The sequence below is a fragment of the Cherax quadricarinatus genome, chromosome 22 (genome assembly GCF_038502225.1).
Source record: "Cherax quadricarinatus isolate ZL_2023a chromosome 22, ASM3850222v1, whole genome shotgun sequence".
Taxonomy (NCBI): Eukaryota; Metazoa; Arthropoda; class Malacostraca; order Decapoda; family Parastacidae; genus Cherax; species Cherax quadricarinatus.
The window spans coordinates 17,770,041-17,781,595 of record NC_091313.1 but is presented as its reverse complement, the minus strand read 5'-3'; the positions used below and the strand labels follow the sequence as shown (position 1 = coordinate 17,781,595).

At 42.1% G+C, this 11,555-nt stretch overlaps 1 protein-coding gene across 1 annotated transcript in view; it reads left to right on the top strand.

Annotated features, from left to right (window-relative positions):
* The window catches only part of LOC128689632 (doublecortin domain-containing protein 2-like), a 58,224-nt gene that overhangs the window by 27,566 nt on the left and 19,103 nt on the right, over positions 1–11,555 (top strand). The gene's annotated exons all lie outside the window — the stretch shown is intronic.

Sequence of the window (11,555 nt, the reverse complement as noted above, 5' to 3'; positions counted from 1 at the left end):
TGACTTCTCGCGATGCAGAAATACCCAGGACAGTTTTCAAAAATAAGGTGATATATTTGAAAGCGCAAAATTATTTTTTGTGTGTAAATTGTACAGCTCACATAAATTTTGTAATTTACAACACACCTCAGAAGAATATTAATGAGATGGGACAGCTCACCAATATATATATATATATATATATATATATATATATATATATATATATATATATATATATATATATATATATATATATATATATATATATAAATTTGCAGAACCGATCAAGAACACATTTGCAAGATTTGGATATCTGTAACTACCTTGTAACTACCTTTTGCAATCCTCCATTGTTAACTCCTATATTTTTTTTCTTTTTATTAACTCTAGTGTGTGTGCAGTCTATAATAGTTGGTGTAATACAAAACCCCCTTTTTTTGTTTACTGTCTAGCATTAGTGCAAACACTGTTAGTCCTAATAGTTCAATTTTTTTATTACTAATCATACAATTTGTATTATTATTTGCCTAAATTTTGTGCTTTAAGTCAAATCTTACTATTTAAAAATTATTTAAGATCATTTTTTACCATTTTTAACTTTATATTTTTTGTATTATTATTACTTGTAAAGTATCTGTGCAATCTGTACCTACACTCTGTACTGCTTGTATAAGCTCTCATATCACCTCCAGTGCAACATTAACAGTTATCATTATACTATTTATACATTGTTAAACTAAGGTGTATGAGGAGGTAGATCATGGTAATGAATATGATATTGTGTATATGGACTTCAGTAAGGCTTTCGATAGAGTTCCACATCTGAGGCTATTGAGGAAACTTAGGGCACACGGAATAGGAGGAGAAATTTTTTCCTGGGTAGAGGCATGGCTGACAAATAGGCAGCAGAGAGTTTGCATAAATGGGGAGAAATCAGAATGGGGGCACGTCACAAGTGGTATTCCGCAGGGGTCAGTGTTGGGCCCGTTGTTCACAATTTACATAAACGACATAGATGAGGGAATAAATAGCGACATAAGCAAATTTGCTGATGACACCAAAATAGGCCGTCCAATTCATTCTAATGAGGACACTACAGCACTCCAGGATGATTTGAATAGACTGATGCAATGGTCGGAAAAGTGGCAGATGCAGTTTAATATTGACAAATGCAAAGTTCTAAATGTTGGACAGTTAAATAACCATGCCACATATAAACTAAATAATGTAGATCTTAATACTACTGATTGCGAAAAGGATTTAGGAGTTCTGGTTAGCAGTAATCTAAAACCAAGACAACAATGCATTAGTGTTCTCAATAAAGCTAACAGAATTCTTGGCTTCATATCTAGAAGTATAAATAATAGAAGTCCTCAGGTTGTTCTTGAACTCTATATATCCTTGGTTAGGCCTCATTTAGACTATGTTGCTCACTTCTGGTCACCGTATTACAGAATGGATATAAATACTCTGGAAAACGTACAGAGGAGGATGACAAAGATGATCCCATGTATCAGAAATTTTCCATATGAGGTTAGGCTGAAAGCCCTGAATCTGCACTCTCTCGAAAGGAGTAGAATTAGGGGGGATATGATCGAGGTGTATAAATGGAAAACAGGAATAAATAAAGGGGATGTAAATAGCGTGCTGAAAATTTCCAGCCAAGACAGGACTCGCAGCAATGGTTTCAAGCTGGAAAAATTCAGATTCAGGAAGGATATAGGAAAGCACTGGTTTGGTAATAGAGTTGTGGATGAGTGGAACAAACTCCCGAGTACAGTTATTGAGGCTAAAACGTTGTGTAGTTTTAAAAATAGGTTAGATAAATACATGAGTGGGTGTGGGTGGGTGCGAGTTGGACCTGACTAGCTTGTGCTGCTGGGTCTGGTGCCGTGCTCCATCCTTGAGTGGAGGTGACCAGACTGGGTGGGTCATTGGGCTAATCCGACGGGGTGGGTCCTTGGGCTAATTCGGGGGGGGACATGGACCTGCTCCGCATGGGTCAGTAGGCCTGTTGCAGTGTTCCTTCTTTCTTATGTTCTTATAGGCAACGTTTCGCTCGGCTGGAATTCTCGGCGAGCGAAACGTAGCCTAGATGAATGTGCAAAGTCAACAAATGTGCCCGCTTACCTATGGTACACATATTCCATTCATTCTCTCAAAACTGGTCAGCTCTTTTTCATAGGTCTATGGAACATATACATAAAAAAAAGCTGATATAAATCACTGTTGCAGTTCATAAAAGAAATAAAAAGTTTATAAAACAGGTCACATAAATAATAGTCTATAAAAGAGAGCTTATGACAAAAAAAAAATAACAGACGACCAGGAAATAGCTAGAGAGAGAAAAAAAAATTGTCGTTTCTGGACGACTACTATTTTTTTTTTTGTAGATTGAGGAGGGGGGGGGGGGTTTGGGGGTGGCTGGGGGAAAGTGAAGACTTGTTTATATACATTTTGCTGAACGTATTGCTCGTGAATCGTCCCGAAATGGATGGTCAAATACTTATAATGCGGGGATGGGCAGCCGTGGGTGACGAGCTGGGCCACAATACTCCCCCCCCCCCCTTTTTTTTTTTCAAATGTCGCCCATGCGTGTTCTGCACTCCGTAGCTGAAATTATATATGGAATTATAAATTTACTCCCATGCTATATTGGCTCTCGATACTTATTGCTCCCCCCTTCCCACTATTCCTCCTCACATCAATTATCCTCATAGCCGCGTCCCTCAACTACATTTAAACACTGTCTTCACTCACAATCCTGCTCATAAGCGTCGTCCTCACTCACAGTAGGTCTCATAACATGAGTACAACAAAAGTGTCCGTGTGCATGTGGCTGTATATATACAGCAAACATTTCTGTGAACTTATGTGTGTACGGATACAACAGGTCAAACACAGGTGCAGGTGTGAAAATATCGGCTGAAAGAACTTAGTTCAATAGTCTGGTAACAGGGGGGTTTGGTCTGGAACTGGCTTGGTCTGGACCTGGGTTGGTCTGGACCTGGCTTGTTCCGGAACTGTTCTGGTCTGGAACTGGCTTGGTCTAGACCTGCTTTGATCTGGAACTGGCTTGGTCTGGAACTATTCTGGTCTGGAACTGGCTTGGTCTGGAATTGTTCTGGTCTGGAACTGGCTTGGTCTAGACCTGCTTTGATCTGGAACTGGCTTGGTCTGGAACTGTTCTGGTCTGAAACTGGCTTGGTCTGGAACTGGCTTGGTCTGGAACTGGCTTGGTCTGGAACGGCCTCAGAAGCGATGATATCCGGAACTAGAAAACTACAGAGCAGGTTCATCAGTCACGTTCACAAATGAACAAGAGATTCAACTGTCACATGTGTTTTGTACGTGAATTTCACTGCTATTTTTCATTAGCATTTCCAAGCACAGTGTAGGAATACAACAGAGAAGTTCCTGTTCGTCATGCACACATAGTATGTGCGCATACCGAGAGGTGAGTGTGTGTGTGTGTGTGTATTTCAGTGCTAGATACACTGAGGGGTGTCCATCTCTAGGTATATATATGTCGTGGCGAATAGGTAAAACTGGTCATTTAGCAAGAACTCATTTAAAATTAAGTCCTTTCTATAATTTTCTCTTATACGTTTAAAGATATATTTTTTCATTAATGTTAATGTAAAAAATTTTAATTTTGCAACGAAAGAATCTTAGAAAACTTACCTAACCTTATTAAAACAAGACCAATTTATTTTAGCTTAACCCAACTAAATATATTTTAGATTTGTTTACAATAATTTAATACTAAACAAACACAACGAAATATATTTTTTTCGTTAGGTTCAGAATGATTTTGGCGAAATTATTGCATACACAAATTTTCGTTTGTCCTATATGGCAAGATGAGCGTTGCTATTTAAGCCAAGATCGCAAATTCTGCCTATTCGGCACGATATATATATATATATATATATATATATATATATATATATATATATATATATATATATATATATATATATATATATATATATATATATATATATATATATGTCGTGCCGAATAGACAGAACTTGCGATCTTGGCTTAAATAGCAACTCTCATCTTGCCATATAAGACAAGCTAAAATTTGTGTATGCAATAATTTCGCCAAAATCATTCTGAACCTAACGAAAAAAATATATTTCACTGTGCTTGTTTAGCATTAAATTATTGTAAACAAATTTAAAATATGTTTAGTTGGGTTAGGCTAAAATAAATTGTTCTTGTTATAATAAGGTTAGGTTAGTTTTCTATGATACTTTTGGCGCAAAATTATAAATTTTTACATCAACATTAATGAAAAAAAAATTTCTTTAAACGTATAAGAGAAAATTTCAGAAATGACTTAATTTTAAATGAGTTCTTGCTAATTGACCAGTTTTACATATTCGGCACGACATATATATATATGTTAGGTAAGACACATATGCAACAATTAGGTATCTTTATTTTGAAACGTTTCGCCTACACAGTAGGCTTCTTCAGTCGAGTACAGAAAAGTTGATAGAAGCAGAAGATACTTGAAGACGATGTAATCAGTCCATCACCCTTAAAGTTTTGAGGTGGTCAGTCCCTCAGTCTGGAGAAGAGCATTGTTCCGTTGTCTGAAACAATATCTAACCTAACAATCTGTCGGTATTTTATACCATTTTAATGTTCATATATATATATATATATATATATATATATATATATATATATATATATATATATATATATATATATATATATATATATATATATATATATATATATATATATATATATATATATATATATATATATATATATATATATATATATATATATATATATATATATATATATATATATATATGTCGTGCCGAATATGTAAAACTGGTCAATTAGCAAGAACTCATTTAAAATTAAGTCCTTTCTAAAATTTTCTCTTATACGTTTAAAGATATATTTTTTTCATTAATGTTGATGTAAAAATTTTTAATTTTGCTCCAAAAGAATCTTGGAAAACTTACCTAACCTTATTATAAGAAGAACAATTTATTTTAGCCTAACCCAACTAAATATATTTTAGATTTGTTTATAATAAGTTAATACTAAACAAACATAGTGAAATATATTTTTTTTCGTTAGGTTCAGAATGATTTTGGCGAAATTATTGCATACACAAATTTTCGCTTGTCCTATATGGCAAGATGAGCGTTGCTATTTAAGCCAAGATCGCAAGTTCTGCCTATTCGGCACGATATATATATATATATATATATATATATATATATATATATATATATATATATATATATATATATATATATATATATATATATATACATATATACATATACGTATATATGCCCGGCAGTTAATGAACTTAAGCTAACTTTTCCATCTTCCATCTGTCATACTGACAGCATGTGACTCTTCCCTCCTTTCAGCTATCATACCATTCCTTAAGTTCCTTCCTTATAAATGACCATATTGGCCAGTCTACCTTTACTACATGCCAATCTTCTCAACCAGAATACAAAGGGCACTCATAAAAGGCGTCCAGCAAGACGGACCTGCGGGGCTGAATGAGCAAGTGGCGATTGGAGTTATGCAAGGTTATGAAGGTCAATGAGAGGGAAGACCAGGGATGGAGTACTGACCGGGAGGAGAAAAGTACAAAAACGAACGGAAGTAAATGATCTGGGAGTAAACATCGCACCGAACATATTGTCTGATGAGAGCATCATGTAATCTAAATGGCATATAAGGGGCAAGCGAATATCAGACCAGCATTAAACGTCAACAAAGATTTAGGATAAGAATTTAATGCACAACGTTTATCAATTTCATCTTATGTAGTGTTTGACCCACATATATTCAGCATGTTTTTATTGAGAATATTATATTGTTTAGAGTTATAATACGTAGTGTCAGTGTGGAACCCAATCAGTTTGTTCAGAACTTGAATATTTATAAAGGTTTGCAACGAGACTAATCTCAGAGATGTGCCTTGAAGTCTTTCTTGCCTACCTGCCTGCATGTCTGCCAGGATGCCTGGTTGCCTGCCTGCGTGACTGCCTGCGTGCCTGGATGCCTGCTCCCTGCCTGCCTGGATGGGCTGCCTGCCTGCCTGGATGGGCTGCCTGCCTGCCTGGATGGGCTGCCTGCCTGCCTGGATGGGCTGCCTGCCTGCCTGGATGGGCTGCCTGCCTGCCTCCCTAAAACTGCCAATGTTTCCATCCTACCAGACTACCAACCCCCATTAAACCTTTTATACCATGGGGGAAAAATTACCAGCCTTAAAACTTGTGGTGTTGGCGTCGAGGAGGCCGGAGCGTCGTGGCCGCGTCCGCCATCACTGTTCCGCTCAGGATGAAAGATGAGTGAGGTGGAAAGTTTGGCAAAATTGGAAAAAAAAGAGAGTGGGGGGAAAGAGGAAGTGGGGGGGGGATTAGAATGAGGAATATAGTGAGAGACGGGTAAAAAAGGTGAGTAAATGGGGTGGGGAAGGAAGAAATGAAGCGTGCGACTTTTGTTAATTACAGACGGAGGTGCATTAGAATGATGAAGTATTTCTTAGATTGAAGGCCCCTTCTCTCCCTCACCCCTCTCCCTCACCCCTCTCCCCTCCCTCACCCCTCTCCCTCACTCCTCTCCCCTCCCTCACCCCTCTCCCTCACTCCTCTCCCCTCCCTCACCCCTCTCCCTCACTCCTCTCCCCTCCCTCACCCCTCTCCCTCACTCCTCTCCCCTCCCTGACTCCTCTCCGTCCCTCCTCTCTCTGACCCTCCTCTCCCCTCCCTGACTCCTCTCCGTCCCTCCTCTCTCTGACCCTCCTCTCCCCTCCCACACCCATCTCTGTCCCTCCGCTCCCCTCCCACATCCCTCTCTGTCCCTCCTCTCCTCTCCCACATCCCTCTCTGTCCCTCCTCTCCTCTCCCACACCCCTCTCTGTCCCTTCTCTCCCCTCCCACATCACTCTTTGTCCCTCTTTTCCCCTCCCACACCCCTCTCTGACCCTCTTTTCCCCTCCCACACCCCTCTCTGTTCCTCCTATCCCCTCCCACACCCCTCTCTGTCCCTCATCTCCCCTTCCACATCCCTCTCTGTCCCTCCTCTCCCCTCCCACATCCCTCTCTGTCCCTCCTCTCCCCTCCCTCACCCGTCTCTGTCCCTCCTCCCCCTCCCACACCCCCTCTTTGTCCCTCCTCTTTCCTCCCACACCCCTCTCTGTCCCTCCTCTCCCCTCCCACATCCCTCTCTGTCCCTCCTCTCCCCTCCCTCACCCGTCTCTGTCCCTCCTCACCCCTCCCTAACCCCTCTCTGTCCCTCCTCTCCCCTCCCTCACCCGTCTCTGTCCCTCCTCCCCCCTCCCACACCCCTCTCTGTCCCTCCTCTTCCCTCCCACAACCCTCTCCGTCCCTCCTCTCCCCTCCCACACCCCTCTCTCACCCTCCTCTCCCCTTCCACACCCCTCTCTGTCCCTCCTCTCCCCTTCCACACCCCTCTCTGACTTTCCTCTCCCCTCCTACACCCTTCTCTGACTTTCCTCTCCCCTCCCAAACTCCTCTCTGACCCTCCCCTTCCCTCCCAAACCCCTCTCTGGCCCTTGTGTCCCCCACACCCCTTTTTGACCCTTCTCTCCCCTCCCACACCCCTTTCTGACCCTTCTTTCCCCTTCCACACCCCTCTCTCACTCTCCTCTCCCCTCCCACACCCCTCTCTGACCCTCCTCTCCTCTCCCTCACCCCGCTTTGTCTCTCCTCTCCCCTCCCACACCCCTTTCTGACTTTCCTCTCCACTCCCTCACCCCGCTCTGTCTCTCCTCTCCCCTCCCACACTCCCACACCCCTCTCTGACTTTCCTCTCCCCTCCCTCACCCCGCTCTGTCTCTTCTCTCCCCTCCCACACCCCTCTCTGTCCCTCCTCTCCCCTCCCACACCCATCTCTGTCCCTCCTCTCCCCTCCCACACCCCTCTCTGTCCCTCCTCTCCCCTCCCACACCCCTCTCTGACTCTCCTCTCCCCTCCCTCACCCCACTCTGACCCTCCTCTCCCCTCTCACACCCCTCTCTGTCCCTCCTCTCCCCTCCCACACCCCTCTCTGTCCCTCCTCTCCCCTCCCACATCCCGCTCTGTCCCTCCTCTCCCACAGTCCTTGATTCTCCCTGTTCGAGTCTTTCTTTTATCACTTCTCTCTCAACATCTCTTTCTCACCACTTTCTGCTCTTCTGTTTCCTCTTTTTACACTGCCCCCATAATTCCCCCCCCCACTCTCCCCCCACCACCACCACTCCTCCCTTCTACATGAGTCAGATTTATGATTGTGTAGCTAGTGTGTGTACAACATCGTTCCTTGGCAACCATCTTACTACAACCACACACACACACACACACACACACACACACACACACACACACACACACACACACACACACACACACCGTCAACCCTTGCAACCACAATTAGGTGACTATAATTAGGTGAGTACATATCTTGCAGAGGACTGTGGAAGGGTTACTGAGGTGGTTTGAGGATTTAGTAAGGATACAGCAGAATAGGAGTATAAATCGTGGTAGGTTAGAAGGCGGGGTGGGAATCAACCCAGGAGGGGCTGGAGGGAAAGGTAGCAAAAGTGGTTTAGAATTCTAAAGGCTTGAGCATCCTGCAGGCTTCTATAGACTTGTCCTAAGGAGTGAAGAAGCGTTAATTTCATGGTTTGACGTGCTGTTGGAGTGTGAACAAACAGTTCTGAAGGGACTCAGGGACATCGGTTAGTCCTGGAGGTGAAAAGTACAGTACCTACAAAAGCCAACATTGGTTTTCAGACTTTCTTCATTTAGTGTTACTTTAATGGTGCACAACCGGCAAGTTGATAATATATTTACTGTCAAAACGTTTCTCCTGATGAATAAAACTTTATTTATTTTATTCATCAAGTTTACTCACTTGCTGTTTGATCTAGACAACACTCTCCTTAGTCATCTATTTACTCTCTGATGGAACTGATTAATTTTAATTATTAAACGCTAAACTAATATCAGCTATTATAGCAAGGAGGTCTAATAGCGTTTTAGAAGCTGGTTACTTGGCTGATCACACCCTGGCCTAGGAATTCCTTCCTTCAAACAAGCGATAATAGTATCGATCGCGGTCTTAAACGCACGCAAACCCTATTACAGAGTCCAGCATTTTATGGAGCTGTTTTTGGTTCATTGAGACCACACACTACATCACTTGTTGTCACTGCCACACTGATGCTCAGTTAGTTTTCCACTCAGTAAGCTTGGACACACCTGCAGTGTGCGGATCTCGTACTACATACGGGTTAAGTTCTGGAAACTCCAGCCGTCTGCAGTTTTCCTGTCCTATATGAGAGGTATGCATGGAACACCTGCAACGTGTGCTGCGTTATTCTTTATGAAAGTTACATTGTGGGAATAACCACAGTGTGGCTATCATATTACGTTTGAGGGCTACACTGTGGAAGCATCTGCAGTGTGTGGCGCATCTATTCTTTACAATTTGTGGGAACATTCTGTGTGTGTGTACTCACCTATTTGTACTCACCTATTTGTGGTTGCAGGGGTCGATTCATAGCTCCTGGCCCCGTCTCTTCACTGATTGCTACTGGGTTCTCTCTCTCCCTGCTCTATGAGCTTTATCTTACCTCGTCTTAAAACTATGTATGGTTCCTGCCTCCACTACGTCACTATCTAGGTTATTCCACTGCCTGACAACTCTATGACTAAAGAAATACTCCCTAACGTCCCTTTGACTCATAAGAGTCTTCAACTTCCAATTGTGACCCCTTGTTTCTGTGTGTGTGTGTGCGCGCGCGCGACGTGTGTGTGTGCGTGTGTAACGGTGTCAAGGATCCTGCCTGTATACATGAAATATGATACAACTTATCAGCCGCTCTTCGTCAGAGGGACGACATTTACGAGAAGCATTACAAGCTACCATCCCTTCCTTTCCCCCAGATGCACGTTAGTCATTACATAAATCACCTGGCAACATGGAAGGTAAACTCACCTAATTCATATCTGATTTAGCCTCATTTCCTATTATGTATCAAGTTAAATTGCATCAGATTTCGCGTCGTTACTGGTTTCCAGAAACTGTATTGGAAAACAATTTTTTGGTATATACAACTCACACTCACGTGAATACATATAAGGAAGTTTGACTTTTTTCATTTTATTATTATTATTATTATTATTATTATTATTATTATTATTATTATTATTATTATTATTATTATTATTATTATTATTATTATTATTATTATTATTGCAGAAATGGAAGAAGTTTTTGCAAAAGAAGTAACTGAATTTAGAAAACGTCGTGAAGAGTCATACTATGCATAAAATAAAACAGTACTTTTTTTCATGAGACGTTTTGCCCACCACTAATTTCTTCCGTCATATACGAAGACCGGGGCGAAGCAGGTTTGAAGTACTTAGTCCCTCAGCCTTGATAGATGATCAGTCCCTCAGCCTTGATAGATGATCAGTCCCTCAGCCTTGATAGATGTTCAGTCCCTCAGCCTTGATAGATGTTCAGTACCTCAGCCTTGATAAATGATCAGTCCCTCAGCCTTGATAGATGATCAGTCCCTCAGCCTTGATAGATGATCAGTCCCTCAGCCTTGATAGATGATCAGTCCCTCAGCCTTGATAGATGTTCAGTCCCTCAGCCTTGATAGATGTTCAGTCCCACAGCCTTGATAGATGTTCAGTACCTCAGCCTTGATAGATGATCAGTCCCTCAGCCTTGATAGATGTTCAGTACCTCAGCCTTGATAGATGTTCAGTACCTCAGCCTTGATAGATGTTCAGTCCCTCAGCCTTGATAGATGTTCAGTACCTCAGCTTTGATAGATGTTCAGTACCTCAGCCTTGATAGATGTTCAGTCCCTGAACCTTGATAGATGTTCAGTCCCTCAGCCTTGATAGATGTTCAGTACCTCAGCCTTGATAGATGTTCAGTACCTCAGCCTTGATAGATGTTCAGTCCCTCAGCCTTGATAGATGTTCAGTACCTCAGCCTTGATAGATGTTCAGTACCTCAGCCTTGATAGATGTTCAGTTCCTCAGCCTTGATAGATGATCAGTCCCTCAGCCTTGATAGATGTTCAGTCCCTCAGCCTTGATAGATGTTCAGTCCCTCAGACTTGATAGATGTTCAGTACCTCAGCCTTGATAGATGATAAGTCCCTCAGCCTTGATAGATGTTCAGTCCCTCAGCCTTGATAGATGTTCAGTCCCTCAGCCTTGATAGATGTTCAGTACCTCATCCTTGATAGATGTTCAGTCCCTCAGCCTTGATAGATGTTCAGTACCTCAGCCTTGATAGATGATCAGTCCCTCAGCCTTGATAGATGTACAGTCCCTCAGCCTTGATAGATGTTCAATACCTCAGCCTTGATAGATGTTCAGTCCCTCAGCCTTGATAGATGTACAGTCCCTCAGCCTTGATAGATGTTCAGTACCTCAGCCTTGATAGATGATCAGTCCCTCAGCCTTGATAGATGTTCAGTCCCTCAGCCTTGATAGATGTTCAGTCCCTCAGCCTTGATAGATGTTCAGTCCCTCAGCCTT